General features: G+C 47.7%; 1 protein-coding gene across 1 annotated transcript in view; it reads left to right on the top strand.

The window, feature by feature from the left end:
• Egfr (epidermal growth factor receptor) overlaps positions 1-14,310 on the top strand; it is a 203,644-nt gene that overhangs the window by 128,594 nt on the left and 60,740 nt on the right. The window lies entirely within an intron of this gene.

Raw genomic sequence — 14,310 nt, 5'->3', positions numbered from 1 at the left:
CCGCTGAATTTGTTTTCATTAAATCACGGATTTCGGCTAAGGTTTTTTATTTTTTTTATGTTTCCTCCTCCAATTAGTCGAGATGCTCTTTTCTTGATCCACTTAAAGAATGTTTCCTTCATTTTAGTTACTCCATTTTTTATTCTTGTATGTTTACTCCTTAGAGAATTTTTACCAACGTAGAAGACTTAAAAAATGTGACTTTCCCTTCGCCTCTACCCTTAGGTATCCTCGCTCCTTCGCTTTCATTTTAAGTGGCCGTGGGCAACCTCGGTTTGTTTAGCAGATGTCGCCGAATTCCCGCTCCAGGGGAAAACTCTCCAAGAACGTAATGGCAATTATGGCGATCCTTTGAGAACCGTTTCGCCTCGATGCCGCTACGACTGAGGAGCCCATCTTTCCCCTCGGCATCCACTCCCTCCCCTCTTTCATCCCCCGGCCCCCTCACCCTGTCTCTCGATGGAAACTAAAATTCCCCAACTGCCCCTGATCGGACCGCCCTCATTCTCCTCGGTGGTTATCTTAGTCGCTGTTTTAGTCAATGTCCGTAAAATGCCCCAAGGAATACATACTATACTATGTACGGGGGTGGTCTGAAAAGTTTCCGATCTAACAAAGATATAAGACATTTTTTCTGGAATTTTCTGGGGTCAGAAACTTTTCAGACCACCCTCGTGTGTGTGTGTGTATGTATATATATGAGATATCTCCATTCATATACGCGGAGTGAGATATACCTTCTTGAAGTAAGAATTATTTGAAGTAAGTCTAACAATCTACAATGTGAGTGTCCTATACATATATACAGGTGTGTGTGTGTGCGTGGGTCGGGGTAGTTCAGGGGTAGAGCGTTGGACTACTGATCGGGGGGTCCGGGTTCGATTCCAGGTCAAGCCACTCCGGGACCTGCAGCTCCACCCAAGCTATGTGATTTTTCGGGTACCAGATCTTCCTGGGAGCGGCACAGGGAAAGGAACTGGCCCCCCTACCCTGATTTGTGAATTTCACACGCCGTCGGGCTTAGTACTGGGTGAACTCTACCATCACTTACCAAACCGACCTTTGGGTTGATTACTGTGTTTACGGTTTATATACGAGGATACTACGAGGGTCATCCGGAAAGTAGTACCCGTTCGTGCCGCATGAAGTGCTGACGACGCGAGTAGCCGCTGGACGAGGTCAGATAGCTTCAGTGGCTTGTCTGCCTTCTCTGAGCCAAGTTGCGTGACGCTAGCATTGCCTGTGTTGTTTCTGTGATTGTTTACAATGTTTAAAAAAATTGAGAACGCCGCCAGTTGTGAAGTGAGGGCAGTGATTAAATTCCTCAATGCAAGAAATGTTCGCCCATGTGATATTCATCGCCAATTAAAGGAGGTGTATGGAGACAATGTAATGGACGAGTCGTCTGTTCGGCGGTGGTGTCGCAACTTCAACATGGGGAGGGGGAACACACACGACGATGAGCGTTCGGAGAGACCGTCTGTCATTACAGACCAACTGGTGAGCTCAGTTGACGAATTCGTGAGGAACGATCGGCGCGTCACAATTGATGACATCTGTGAGCATTTTCCCAATGTTTCTCGAACAATTGTTCATGAAATTGTTAAACACCATCTGCATTATGCAAAAATTTGTGCAAGATGGGTCCCTCGCGTATCTCAATGAGCTGGCGGCGAAGGACTATGCAGCAGGAATACAGAAACTTGTCACACGTTATGACAAATGCCTTAATTTGCTTGGAGATTATGTTGAGAAGTAGTTTAAAGTATCCTCTTTCAAATAAAATTTTTTATGTTTGTTAATATTTACTTTTGTGTCTTTATTTCACGAACGGGTACTACTTTACGGATGACCCTCGTATATTTGGGTGTGTGTGTATAAACTACATACTTGTAATCTTAGTAGCAGCAACACGTGTTGTAAATGAAAGTTTTTGATAGTAAGTGGAACAGTGCCATCTTATCTATTTTCGGTAGACGTCCAACCTCATAATCCTTAAAGCAGAGGATTTTCTTCAGGAAAATTTCGCCTCATTTGGCTTCAGGTCGCGATTCGTGCAATTTTATAGTAGCTTTCGGGGACCCGGGAGAAAGGTTAAGTTTTTTCCCTTCTCTCTTCATAATGGACTCTTCGGGCTCAAATATTTACCACCGCGCTCCACTGCAACTCGAAAAAATAAAAACCTGTGTAAAATCAAAATTTTGCGAGGGTAACGAAATTCCGTCGAATATTTCTTTTTTCATCACAGAGGTCGTGAGGCATTCAAGAAAATAGAGCGCGTCCGAATATTTTTGAAAACGCAACTGGAATTTGTTCTCATTAGATTTTGGAATCATCTCGCTCAGGTGGTGATGCTGAAGTCCTGTTTTCGTTTCATCCTTGGGCTTTTCCCCTCCATTGCTTAGGGTCCCCCTCGACACTGGGGATGTGTGCTTACTTGCTCGGCGCAGGCTTCGGGTTCTGGCGGTCGCAGGTCTGGGTGCCAGCAGGGAGAGGGCTGCTTCCTCTCCTCCATCCGCCCCGAGCGCCCCCCGGGGATAAACGTGAACTCGAAAACGTGACAGGATTAGTATAGCATCTCGTTCCTCGACCGAAGTGCCCCCCACACGTCAAATGTTTTGATGCATGGCGACGCAGTCCGTCCGGTCTTAATGTAACGGAAATTGGCGGGCGTATCGTTTAAAATATCACGGTAAACTTGTTCTCATTCCTGCGTGGCGTATCCCTGTGAAAAAATCGCGTGAGTGGCGTGAATTTTCGCTGGCGAGCGGAAAAGTATGATTTAGCTACGTCGAGGCGCTGCCCTGGATCCTGTGCATTTGACAAAATTAAATATCATTAATGGTTGATGTGAATTCTATAAAAGCGAGCCGAGAATTTTTTATTATTTTGATTCGTATCGCAAATTATTTTTCGTATTGAGATTTTTAAAAAAGTGATACTTAGGAGGGGGCGTGATACTGCATTGAGCATTCGGCTGCCGTTGACTTTCAACCCATCAGTTTCACCCAAGAAAAGTGATTTTCCGGGTACCAGATCTTCTTGGGAAACTACAATTATCGTAGGGAATTGAATTGCCCCCGTACCCTGATTTGTGAAAATTACATGGCGAATATGGTTTATTACGAGTTTTGTGCTACCCACGTCTATCAAATCAATACTCAGGTTGTTTATTCCAGTAGGTGATATTTAGGGATCTCACTTAGTTATTTATTTAATCCATAAATCCAATAAGATTTGGCTTGAAACTATTTGAATGTTTTCTTTAGCAATGCCTTGGATATATTGTTGATAAACTTCGGATGTCGACCACAGTTTTTTGGGTAATCAAATGGAATTGGTATATATCTTAACCCCTAACTCCATTCTTGAGTTTTTAACTCCACCATCACGATCTGTAAATTGCTTTCTGTCGTCATTTTGGCCGGTCATGTTAATCCATTCTCGATTGCCTCCGTAAAAGCCATAAAATTTCCGTATTTATATCTTGGGCTATCACGCAACCAATCTCGCAATGGGTGACACTTTTTTCCATCCTCGTCCGTAAAAATTTTCCGAGACGGAAATCTTCATGCTTCCTTTCCCAAGCCTTCCCCAAGTACAAAATATTTCTTAGATATCGAAATCCGACAGCATTCCATTCCCTACCGTCGGTGGAAGCTGGGAGCTCCTGAGTGCTTTTTTAACGGTTGAAATCTTCGGGGAAAGCATCCCTCCCTCCCTGCTACCCACCTACCGATGTCCCTCCAAGGAACTCACGAAACGAAATGGGAGAAAACGGTCCCATCGCACGCCGAAGGGTATTTATTAACTCTTTCGGCCCTTTCATCGTCGCAAACCGTGACGTTCTTGGGGATGTTGGTAGAAAACGAAGAAAAATACGGGCTTAAACCACATAAAAATGGTCCTTAGGTTTAGGGATTATGAGTCCCGGGAGCGAGCGACAAGGGATACGAGTAAGAGTGGGAGATATATATATATATATATGAAGAGGAAAAATAAAAAGAAAAAAAATTCAAGGGAGTTGGTAGGTCGACCGAAAGCCTGGAGAGAGGGAGAGAGTGGTTGCTCCAAAGTGAAGTTGGTCGGTTGGTTGAAGTTGATTGTGCTCTGCACTGGAAAGATTAGGCAACAGTCCTGTACAGGGGAGGGTGTGTCACGGGTGAAGAGTGGGAAAAAGGGAAGTTGGCAAGCATTTGGATTTCTTCCCTTAGAACCTCGAGGAATAAAGTTGGTCATCAGGCGAGCTCTTCCTTTTCCCCTCTGTGGTAGTTTCTTTTCCTTTTTGGTGTGGCGAGTGAATTTGGCGGATTTTCTCTCATTGACATGAAGACATGCCCCTTGCAGGTGGAAACAGATGTTTCATTTGCAGTGGCTTGGTTCCTCCTCCCATAGATTATTCCATGTGAGTGCTTGACCGTTACAGACCAAACGCAATACGTACTACTCCCAGATCTAAACAATTCCCTGTATTGGCATCTTAGTTGCTTATTCCCTCCGAGCGGTATTTTTGGTATATGTATGTATTCCGGCGTTTTTCTAATAATTGTTTGCTTTCGACATTTTAGCTGCTCACTATAGAGTACTACAGCATTTTTTAGATGCTCACTATATCCTACTACTCTCGACCGTATAAATTCAAAACCATTTTATTCATTGCGTTCTGAAATTCTGATTCGATCAAAAAGTGAGTTACTATAACGTTTTTTAGAAACGTTATCCCAGTATATGGACATTAGTCGAATATGATAAAATGGATTGAAGATAATACTCATGGTCACCGCAGGATTGATAAAGATTTCCTTCGTCTTAGGACATGGAATTGACATGGTCAGCAGTTGTATTTATCTTGTAAATCGAATACTCATTTTGATGTTTATTTTCCCCTTCTTTTATACGTAAAAGTCAGAAACGCAAATCTAACGATGCTAAACCACTAAAATGCCTCATGTAAACCGAGCAAGTACGATTCCTTATTAGGTAAATCAATTTCATTTCTTATTTTTTAATTCGATTGAAAAATTTAATTACGCTGCAGGACATAATGTTAATTGATTCCTGGCTTTACCTTTTTTATTATTGTACTTTATCGACACTCGGACTCTGGATATTTGAAATCAAAATATAGCCTCTGATGTTAAATCGTAATTAATTTAAATTTTCATTTGATCACGAATCGCGTTTTATCTTTTGTATTCATCTACAAAACAACGTGCTCGCCAAAACATGACCGGACCGTGATGCGTAGAAATATTTGATTATCGGCGTCCCGCGGGGAGAAGATAGGAGCTGGCACGACAGGGAGGCGATAAGGAATGAGGGGGATGGAAGGGAGAAGGGGGCGATGGTCGGAGGTAGAGCCGAGAAGACCACGGCGGGAGCTCACGAGGGGCCGTCCATGGCGGGGGTGGGAAGACGGATGGGGGTTGGAGAGGGGTTTGAGCAGGCGGATTGCGGGGGCGGGGTGGGGGTCACCCGGCCGCCGTAGCCGGGAAAAATAAAGGGTCGAGATGGGTAGGGGGCCTGGAAGCGGAGGAGAGACGGCGGTCGCGTAGGTCGCTCGGCATTTTATATAAGGGAATGCGGCGAGGGATTCGGTGAAAAGGTCTTTTCGCGAGGCATTGGCAGGAGAAAGAGATCGGCCGGGACGTGGCCGGCCTCGTAGGACGGAGAGAGAAGAAGAATCTTAGGCCTAGAGCGCGCGCGAAAGAGGGAGGGGATCGTGTCCAGGGCAGAGGGAATCCGGTTCAAACGGAGGCTGGCTCCCGCCGCCACCCCCACGGGGGAAGGGAAAGGGGTCTCCTGAGTCGGAAGGGAGAGGAGTAAGGGGGAAGGAGATCGTGACATCCACTCCCTCTGTGGAAGGGAGAGTAGAGTGGAAGGTGGTCGGAGAAGAGACCGCAGGGACGGAGGCATGGATTTCCCTGTCGAGATGAAAAGAAAAGAGTTTGGCGCTGGAGCGAGGGCGGAGAAAGGGTTTGGGGATCTTGGATGCAAGTGGAACAGTAGCCCATGTCGATTCTGATTTGCGGAAGTGGTTTCGGAAATCCCACATCCACAATATCAGCCTTTTCATTCCTCACACTAAGCCCAATTCGATTCCACGAAAATATTTAAGCTGTATTTCGTTGCAGTTGGCGACCCTACACCCCCCACCATTCGCCCTTGCGGCGGCTTGCGGGGTATTATGTAGGTGTACCCGGTGCGTTTTTTGTTTGAAATAAATTCACCCAAAATTACCCGTCGTCTTGTACGAGACGTCCTGCCGCTTCCACAGCTTGGAGAACACTGAGGCCGGTTTCGCGGCAAAGCTTCTCGCCACTTACTGCAAGTGGTTCGATCCCGCTCCAACCAATAGGAGCGGCGTGGGAAATTCAATTCCATTACTTTTGTAATGCATTTTGTACTTAAGATAAATTTGGATGATGTTTTTTTACCAATGTGACGACTAAACTTGGTCTAAGGCTTCTTCGTTTCTTGAAATGTATTACGCCCAAATTGGGAGCGTCTCATATGCTAAGTCAGGGGATAATATTTGGTTATAATTTAGTTTTAAATATTTTAATATCTACCACATTTATAGAAACCTCTTTATTTGATTTGTGCGAGGGTGTAGGTGATTATAGTTTCTCGTATATGAGTCAGTCTCCGCTGTTCGTGCGTCTACCAGATTCTGGAAATGAATGTGTCTTCATTCAATTCTATGGTATCTATTAAATTACTGTTTTTTATTGCATATTTTTTCGACGATTTTTTATGAAAACTTGTTTCTTTGAATATTGAATCAGTCAACTATGCTCGAGCGTGCACTACATACTGTACATGAAAATGTCTCAATCGTCCAATCGTCCCGAAAAGGATCTGAAGTTACAATATCGATTTAAATCTCTATCCGAAGGATTTCAACAAACTAAGCTTCTTTTTATGTATTGACGATTTTACGTATTCCGTGCGAGGGTGATATGTACTTAGTTCCTTGTGCATCTCATCCGCCAAGCTCGCTCCAACTTCCTACACCCGCATCTAAAATGCCTTCCCCCGTCGACGCTCAGAGCAGCGCAAAGAGAATTCCAGAAGTCGGCGGAGTCAGTGAAGGAGATAGAGGGTGAAGGGATGCATTAATATTCTCCCCCGAGAGAGATTCACCCATGAGCCACAGTCCAGAAACCCCATATATGCATGCAGGAGGTATGGCCCCCACCTTATTCTTGTCCCGTCCCGAACCACCGCCGCAATCACGCGGCTAAATCAACCGCCCTCTCGTGCTTGCACTCCACTTCTCCCGAGTCATCACGCATCTCCCTCCGCCTTTTATGGTGACGCACCCGCACACACACGCGGGCGACGCGCAACGGGGAAAACAGCAGCCATAAATACGTGAATATCGGCCTTAAATCATCCACGGAATCTCTCAGCGCGAATAAAAGCAATGCGATCTCCCTCCCCTCGGGCGAGGACCGCGGGTGGGGAGGAGGAGGATGATGTTCTGGGGGCGCTATCGACGGTTCTCCCTCGCGCACACGTGAGGGATATTGCGACGAGGGGGGGGGGACGGCTCGGTCTCTTTTTCAAACTCCCCTCGCCTATGTCCTTCACTCATCGCTTCTTCATCTCCCCCGGTTCCGTTCGTTCCCGTCTCCTTCTCTCTCTCTTTTCTTTCTCTTTCCTCTCTTTGCCTACCGGGCTGCGTCTTACCCCCCACCCCCATAGGCACCCGACCGACCCCCTCCACTCCCCCCCAAGGAGTCTTGACAGCTGAGGAGGGAAGAAAGCGTAAGAAGGAACGAAGAAAGGGAGACTACTGGGAAGGGAGGGGTTGGGGAGGCTCTAAGGGTTTTTAACGGAGTATCGTGGCGGGGGCGGAGAAAAGGTGATGGGGAGGGCCAGGCGTCTTGAGTAGGTGCCGAAGAGACACGTATGGGTGGGTAGGGGCGTAGGGAGATAGGTTGCGGGTGGGAGCTGGACGTGCGTGGAAGTAGAGGCGGAGGAAGGGTTCCAGGTATCGGGGGAAGGGGAAGGGCCGTCGGGGAGAACGGCGGGGGGAGAAAAAGTGGCATCCCGGCCGGCTGCATTCCAGGAACGAGCAGTCCGGCGGACCGGCATTTTGTTTGTTGTGGGAGAGATGGAGTGGCCGGCCGAGCTCCCCACGCAGGACGGAGGGAGTAGATGTAGGGATGGCGAGGGAGATAGAAAAGGAAGGGGCTGAATAAAGGGCTGGAGGGAAAGACCCGGAGGGCAGAAAGGGCGCACGTCGATCTCTGACGATGGACGTTAGCGGGCATCTTTACGCCTCACCAGCAGTTGGTTTGCGAAAACCCCGCTCAATCGATTCGATGAGACAACATGAAACCAGTGTGGAATCACGTCCATTAATTTGCATACGTTAGGTGTTGTTCTTTTAGTCTCATTGATCTTCCTATGTAGATCAATGAGACTAAAAGAACTCCGAAATTTTTTTTTCGTTGAGTCGTATTTATTTTTGAGTTATTGATTTTGGTATTTCGGATAACTCGTGTAGGGACCTTCCCGAAGGTACTTATAGTCCTTCCTAGTCCTATATATATAGTCCTTAGGAAGCATAAGAAGAGAAGTTCATGCCTTCAATTTCGAATACATACCTTCTATTTCTCTTGTCACAGAGAACTTCTAATGCTTAAAGTCGCCTTAAGCGCTGGAAGTATTCGTTCCTGCCCATATCTCCCAACGATGCGCTTTTTTATATGACCTCCCGTTTCGCAGTCTGATGTTTCCTAACGAGGTGAATAAGATGCGAGGATCGGGCACTGCAATCTACCTATTTATACACTTGAATGAATGGTTTAGCCCGTTGCAGCACTATCAGAGTCATCCGACTTTTATTTTGATTTGGGAGATGGCAGGAGAACGATTTTAGCGAGCTTGTTTTCATAACTCTCTCCCTGTTCTTCGAGAATAGACTTTATTGTTTCGTAATTGATAAACTGTTTCCCGTTTGCGATTGGGAGAATAAATATTTCAAGTAGAATTTTTGGTGCCATGTTGCGGATTTATGTTTCATTTCCGTGAGCCAAACTCCTGTCCCACTTTTACAGAATTATCTGGCCTTGCTAATAAGAGCAGGTTTAGTTTTTTCCGAAGGCCGCGGTGCCTCTTAGTACTTCTTTCGATGTGAGCGCCTACGTCTCCGGATTCTAGCTGGGAGGTGATGTTGTACGATGGATATTCTCTCGCGGCTTCCATCAACAAATTCGAAATTCCAATCAGGAGCACTCCTTGTAACTCATTTGCGATCGCACGTGTATGTTGTGTTCATGCGCGCGGTGCGCATTTCCCTCTCCCAGCGCTGCACCCATTCCTTCCTTAGCAGCTCTCGGCCGGAATAATTCAAACAGCCTTCGTTCGGTGTGAAATAAATTGCAACCCCGCGCTGAAAGGGAATCTCTCTCCACCTCTCTTGTCTCTCGCACCACCCGCCTTCCCCAACCTCCTCCCCACCAAACCCTCCCCTCCGTCTTCCACTCCCTACTCCGGACGCCTCCCTCTCCGGCTCTGTACCGCGATCGTAGGGACAAGACGTCCGAATGCTCGATCCCCCGCGATTTCCGTCAATCCTTACGCGATAATGGCCTCCCCTTGTCGTGTGCATTGTTCCTGGGAGAGGTCTGCCCGTCGAGAGCATCGCGAGCACTCTCCTCGAGTCTCTGACTCGGTGTTTCTCGCGTTCCGTCTCCTCTCTCGCCGTCCCATCGCTTCCACCAAGACCGCCTCGGTTACTCCGCATTATTATGCTCCGTTATTTAGTCCTTTGTTTCATTCCTACGGCGTTTCCAAAAGTGAAGTCTCAAAGATTTCTTAATAATCTTTGAAGAATTTCAAATTTTGAAATTGATGCGAATGGATGCGGAGAGGAAGGGCGTGCGCGATGAAATGCCGAGCTACCTGAAAATTTTCTTTTAATTTTAATGTACTATTGATAATAGTCGAGCGATAATAACAGGGGAAGGAAAACTGAATAATAGTATGATAATTAATGGTGAAACATCCCTAGGGCCAATTTTTTTGTGAATTTTTGATAATTCTCCCATTCCAAACCCAATATCTTTAATTCCCATTCGCCTTTTCTATTTTTTCGTTCCTCTATATAACCGTTTCTCCATATCCTTTTGATTCCACCAGAAAGCACCCCCTCCTCCGCTCTCCCCTCCCTTAAACTCACGCGATTGGGTGTACAACCCCTTTCTCATCCCACCCTCCCTTCCTCCCTCGGCGGTGGCACCCGACGGTAGTTGTTCCTTCCTCGTGCTAATGCGCCTATCTGCGGCCGTCACTTGCCGTAAATCTGCCTGCGTGTGCCCCGCGCGACGGCGGGCGCTTCGCGGCCCCTGAAGGGGTGGTAAGCGGGGATAAGCGAGTGGGTCGGCGGCGGTGGTGTCGGGCTTGTTGCCTTCGTCCGGAATCGATCCCCGCCGCTATCCCAAGTGCGGCCCCTGCGGTCGGGCCCCTTCCCGTCCCTCCTCCTTTCGTCAGATCTCCGGCGGCCGAATGAGATCGATCGACCGACCGCGATGGTGCTCATTTTTCCGATGGGGGAGGATGTCGATGACTCCGGATGCGTGCTGCTGCCCTCTCTCTCTCTTTCTCCTGCGGGGTTCGGGGGAAGAGATCCCGCGTATGGAATGGGGGCTGAGCGAGTGAATCATGAATATATACGGAGAGTGCGAGAGAAGGGTGTTATTTTGTTTTTCAGCCATACTAGGCGGAGGTTATACCCTCAACCGGGGAGTGCGCACGTATGGGAGCCCACGCGAGTATGCAAAGGAGCGCGTATTTTTTTCCCGCACGAGACGGATGGGTCATCCGAGTGAGCTTGCTTACAAGTCTCCACGCGGAGTGCAGCGGGACCACCGTTTACGGAGAAGGGCCCATCCGTCGCACAGCCGCGAGGTTCTTCATCCTGGGTCCGATCGGGATTCTGCGGCCACCTAGCGTGCCGTGAAAGGCGTTCCTTCAATTAGCCCTCTCTTTGGAACGCCGCTGCAGGGCCGTATTTAAGGTGCCCCTCTCGTGATCGAAACGCATTTTTCCTTTCAGTCTTCTGTCGGGAAGGAACAAGGCCCGGCAACACCCCGGGTTAGTTATCCCTCTCCTTTTTGCGAGGTGTCTGTCCTGGGACTAATGGTTTTTCTTAAAAGACGTGCCAATTACCACAAGTGTTGGGGAAAAACAACTGAGGTCAGCAGTGCTCACGCGGGGTTTTTCACGCACAAAATATAGGAAGGTTCGTGGAAGGCTATGCACCCGTCATCGGGTCGGAGGCGGGGAAATAATAAATTTCTGAAGACGTTTGCACGCGAGGGTTTTTGGGCGGGGATTGCCCCCTCCGGTGTCTATTCGACCGTCACGTCACGGAGCGAGGTCCGGAGGGCGGTGGAGGCAGGGGGGTGCGAATGGGGCAAAGGCGCCTGCCCCCCGTTGCGGGCCAGACTGAATCCTTCCTTCTGCCGGGTGACCCTTCGAATCCTTCCGAGTCGTGGGGGCGGTGGAAGCTAAAGTCCATTACTCAAAAGTAGTATTCTCCCTGAGTTTGTTCCTATCCGCTCAAATCATCGAAGCGACCTCAGCTCGGTATGGTACTAATGTTTAAAAGCGATTGGAATGTTACCTACACTTTACGACCGGGGCCACCCATTCCAAGAGTGAAAATGGGATTTCTGTCGGAAAATCTTTAGGAGATCGGGAGATGATCATCTCGAAAGTTAGCGCTGGGTAATCCTTCTTATCGGCACGGGATGAAAGAAGCCATTATTTTCAGACTTAGAACTGTCGGAAAAAATTAAATGTTTCCTCCCAGTCGTTCACAATAGGGGTTTTTCCAATGCGCGCTTTCGGGCAAAGGAGATCGTTCGGATTAAGTCGAACACAAAAGATGGTAGTCTTTTATATGCAGCTTGATAAAAACACGAGCAGTTGATCTCCAAGTGGTTTCTCTAGAAACCATGCGTTAGTGATATAATGTTGTCATAACCGTTTGCGATTGAGGCAAGATGTGATCAAAGGAATGAGGTTAGACTTCATGTCTCAGCGTAATCAGAAGGGCAGGAGCAAGTCCGATCGTAGCCAATGTGGAAGTAAAAGGAGGAGAAAATGGTCCAGGTGATGGGAGTCATCACGGTCTAAGCTTCACCCACCCCCTTAATTTTGTTAACCGAACTGTGCGGAATCACGCCTAGGGATCGCCCGCCTCCCGGCAGTGCCCTTTATATATCCCTCTCCTTTTGCAGATTCCATCTAATCTAAAAGCTGCCTCCAACCACTTTCCACCGCTCCTTTCACGCCGCCCCTGGCCCCTGCCCGCCCATTCTTCTCGCTGAATTCCATTGCATGCGGCGAAAGGGGTTGGCGAACGCGTTGTCTTCTTTACTCCCCTTTCATCAAACTCCCACCTCCCTCCCCCACAACGTCGCGGCCTCACAAAACCTCCCCTCAACCCAAAGATAGCTCCGCTTCCTCCCACCCACAACCCCTCTGAGGCACTCCTACGGAGCGAAGGGGGGCTTATCCTCCTCCAACCCTCACCTCGGAAAGCTACCCCCCTTCGGACCTCGTCCTCTCCCCCGCCACACCTCAAACTCTCGAGAGCAAGAGAACAACAGCGGGCAGAGATTGATCTTTCTCTCCAACTTCCCTCCTCTCCCCCGGATCCTCCTCTCGCCTCTCTAAACCCTCCCCAACTCCGTACCGCCACCTCAACTACATTACCTCGTGCGGCCAAGAAATGCATCCTAGGTGAAGGAAGGAGATGAAGGTCGAGATGGGCAAGCCATGGGTTGGTGCTTCCTCCCCTCCCATCCTCTCTCACTTCCCACATCGAGGAGTGAGGTAGTGGCTACTCTTTTCACCCATCAGCTTTATTTTTCTTTCCCGGGTGTCATGCTAGGTAGAAAAGTGCTCTGAGCCATTTCCCCATTGTGTATGAGAAACAAAAGGATTTCGGTTTACCGTGTAGACACTCAGCCGTGCTTGGCTCGTGTCCCGAGCCTTCTCCCGGGAGAAAATGTGCTTACATCGGTAGGTAAATGCTGGAGGATCCGAGAAAATATGGGTTAGAAATTTCGTAGTCTTGTTTTCCTTTTCTGGAGGAATTATTTTCCTATAGTTTCCTTGGAGTCTTAGCAGAAAATTACTCGGGGGAAAAGCAGTGATTTTCTTGTGATTGTGATTTTTTTCAGCCGTAGGAAATTATTTTTTAGTACAAATGTTACTGCTGAAAAAGTCACAAAATCAAAAAACATCACTCTTTAGTATAAGGCTGTACCTACAATATACTAAGGTGAGTGTGGGAAAATCGACATTTTGAAATTTATGGCATATTGAAATTCCTTGAAAATTACATGATTCTACGTTGGACGGCCTAGGTATTGTAATAAAGTGTGGAAGATTTCGCCGTGGCTTATTTTCTACCGTTTTGGTGGCGAAATTGTCGTAAAGGATAACCACCTAGCAACATGGTAGTTTAATTCCTTCTCAGATTATGTATCAAAAATATCTTAGCGTGGGCCATTTTCTTCACAGACTTTGTTTTTTTCACAATCCATTTCAATGAATATATCGAGTTACGTAATTATGAAAAATAGAATATTTCAACACAAGTTGAATCGACCACGATTTCAGAGAAACGCTACTTGTGAGATATATTTTCAGAGATGTTTTTAGCGTGGGTACAAATTTTAGTACGTACTGCTAAGTGCACTGTGATTTCCAAAATTATAAGATTACATATATTTTGATTCTCGTTGCTGGGAATAATTTTTTATCCTTTTGGTGCGCCTTTACCCGTTGCCGCATTCAGGCGTGATTTGTTCATTTTCTTTGCCTTTTTTCAAAACATTTTACCGCATTGGTGTCCAGCCAAGCCCCTCGCGAAGTCTCCTTTCGAAGCTCCGTCCACGTGAGATCTCCGGCGGCAGGTGTATATGAGAAATGAGCGCCATATATTCTAGATCAGTCGCTTCGATTCGAGGGTGCTTGCCGCTAGAGGCGAGCCTCCCAACGGTGCTATCTACTCGTGATATCACCTCATTTTTAATGATGTTCTCTCTCTCTTACCCCCATCCAACCGACCGAATCTCTCCAACTACCCTCACGTTCTTTCTCCCGCCCCCATCCCATCCCTTCCCCACCTCCTCCTCCTCCCCCTCCCCTCCCCCCTGTTCCTCGAGAAACACTTCTTTCTCCGCCGGTCCGACGGGCCATTCTTTCCTCTTCCCTCGGCGCAGCCTCCCAGGGGGCAAATTCCTCCTCTACCGCCCCGGGACTTCGTGGGCCCCGCTC

The sequence above is a fragment of the Hetaerina americana genome, unplaced genomic scaffold (assembly GCF_022747635.1).
Source record: "Hetaerina americana unplaced genomic scaffold, ioHetAmer1.1.p SCAF_79, whole genome shotgun sequence".
In the NCBI taxonomy this organism is placed as follows: Eukaryota; Metazoa; Arthropoda; class Insecta; order Odonata; family Calopterygidae; genus Hetaerina; species Hetaerina americana.
The sequence above is the reverse complement of the archived record's forward strand: the minus strand, read 5'-3'. Positions and strand labels throughout refer to the sequence as shown.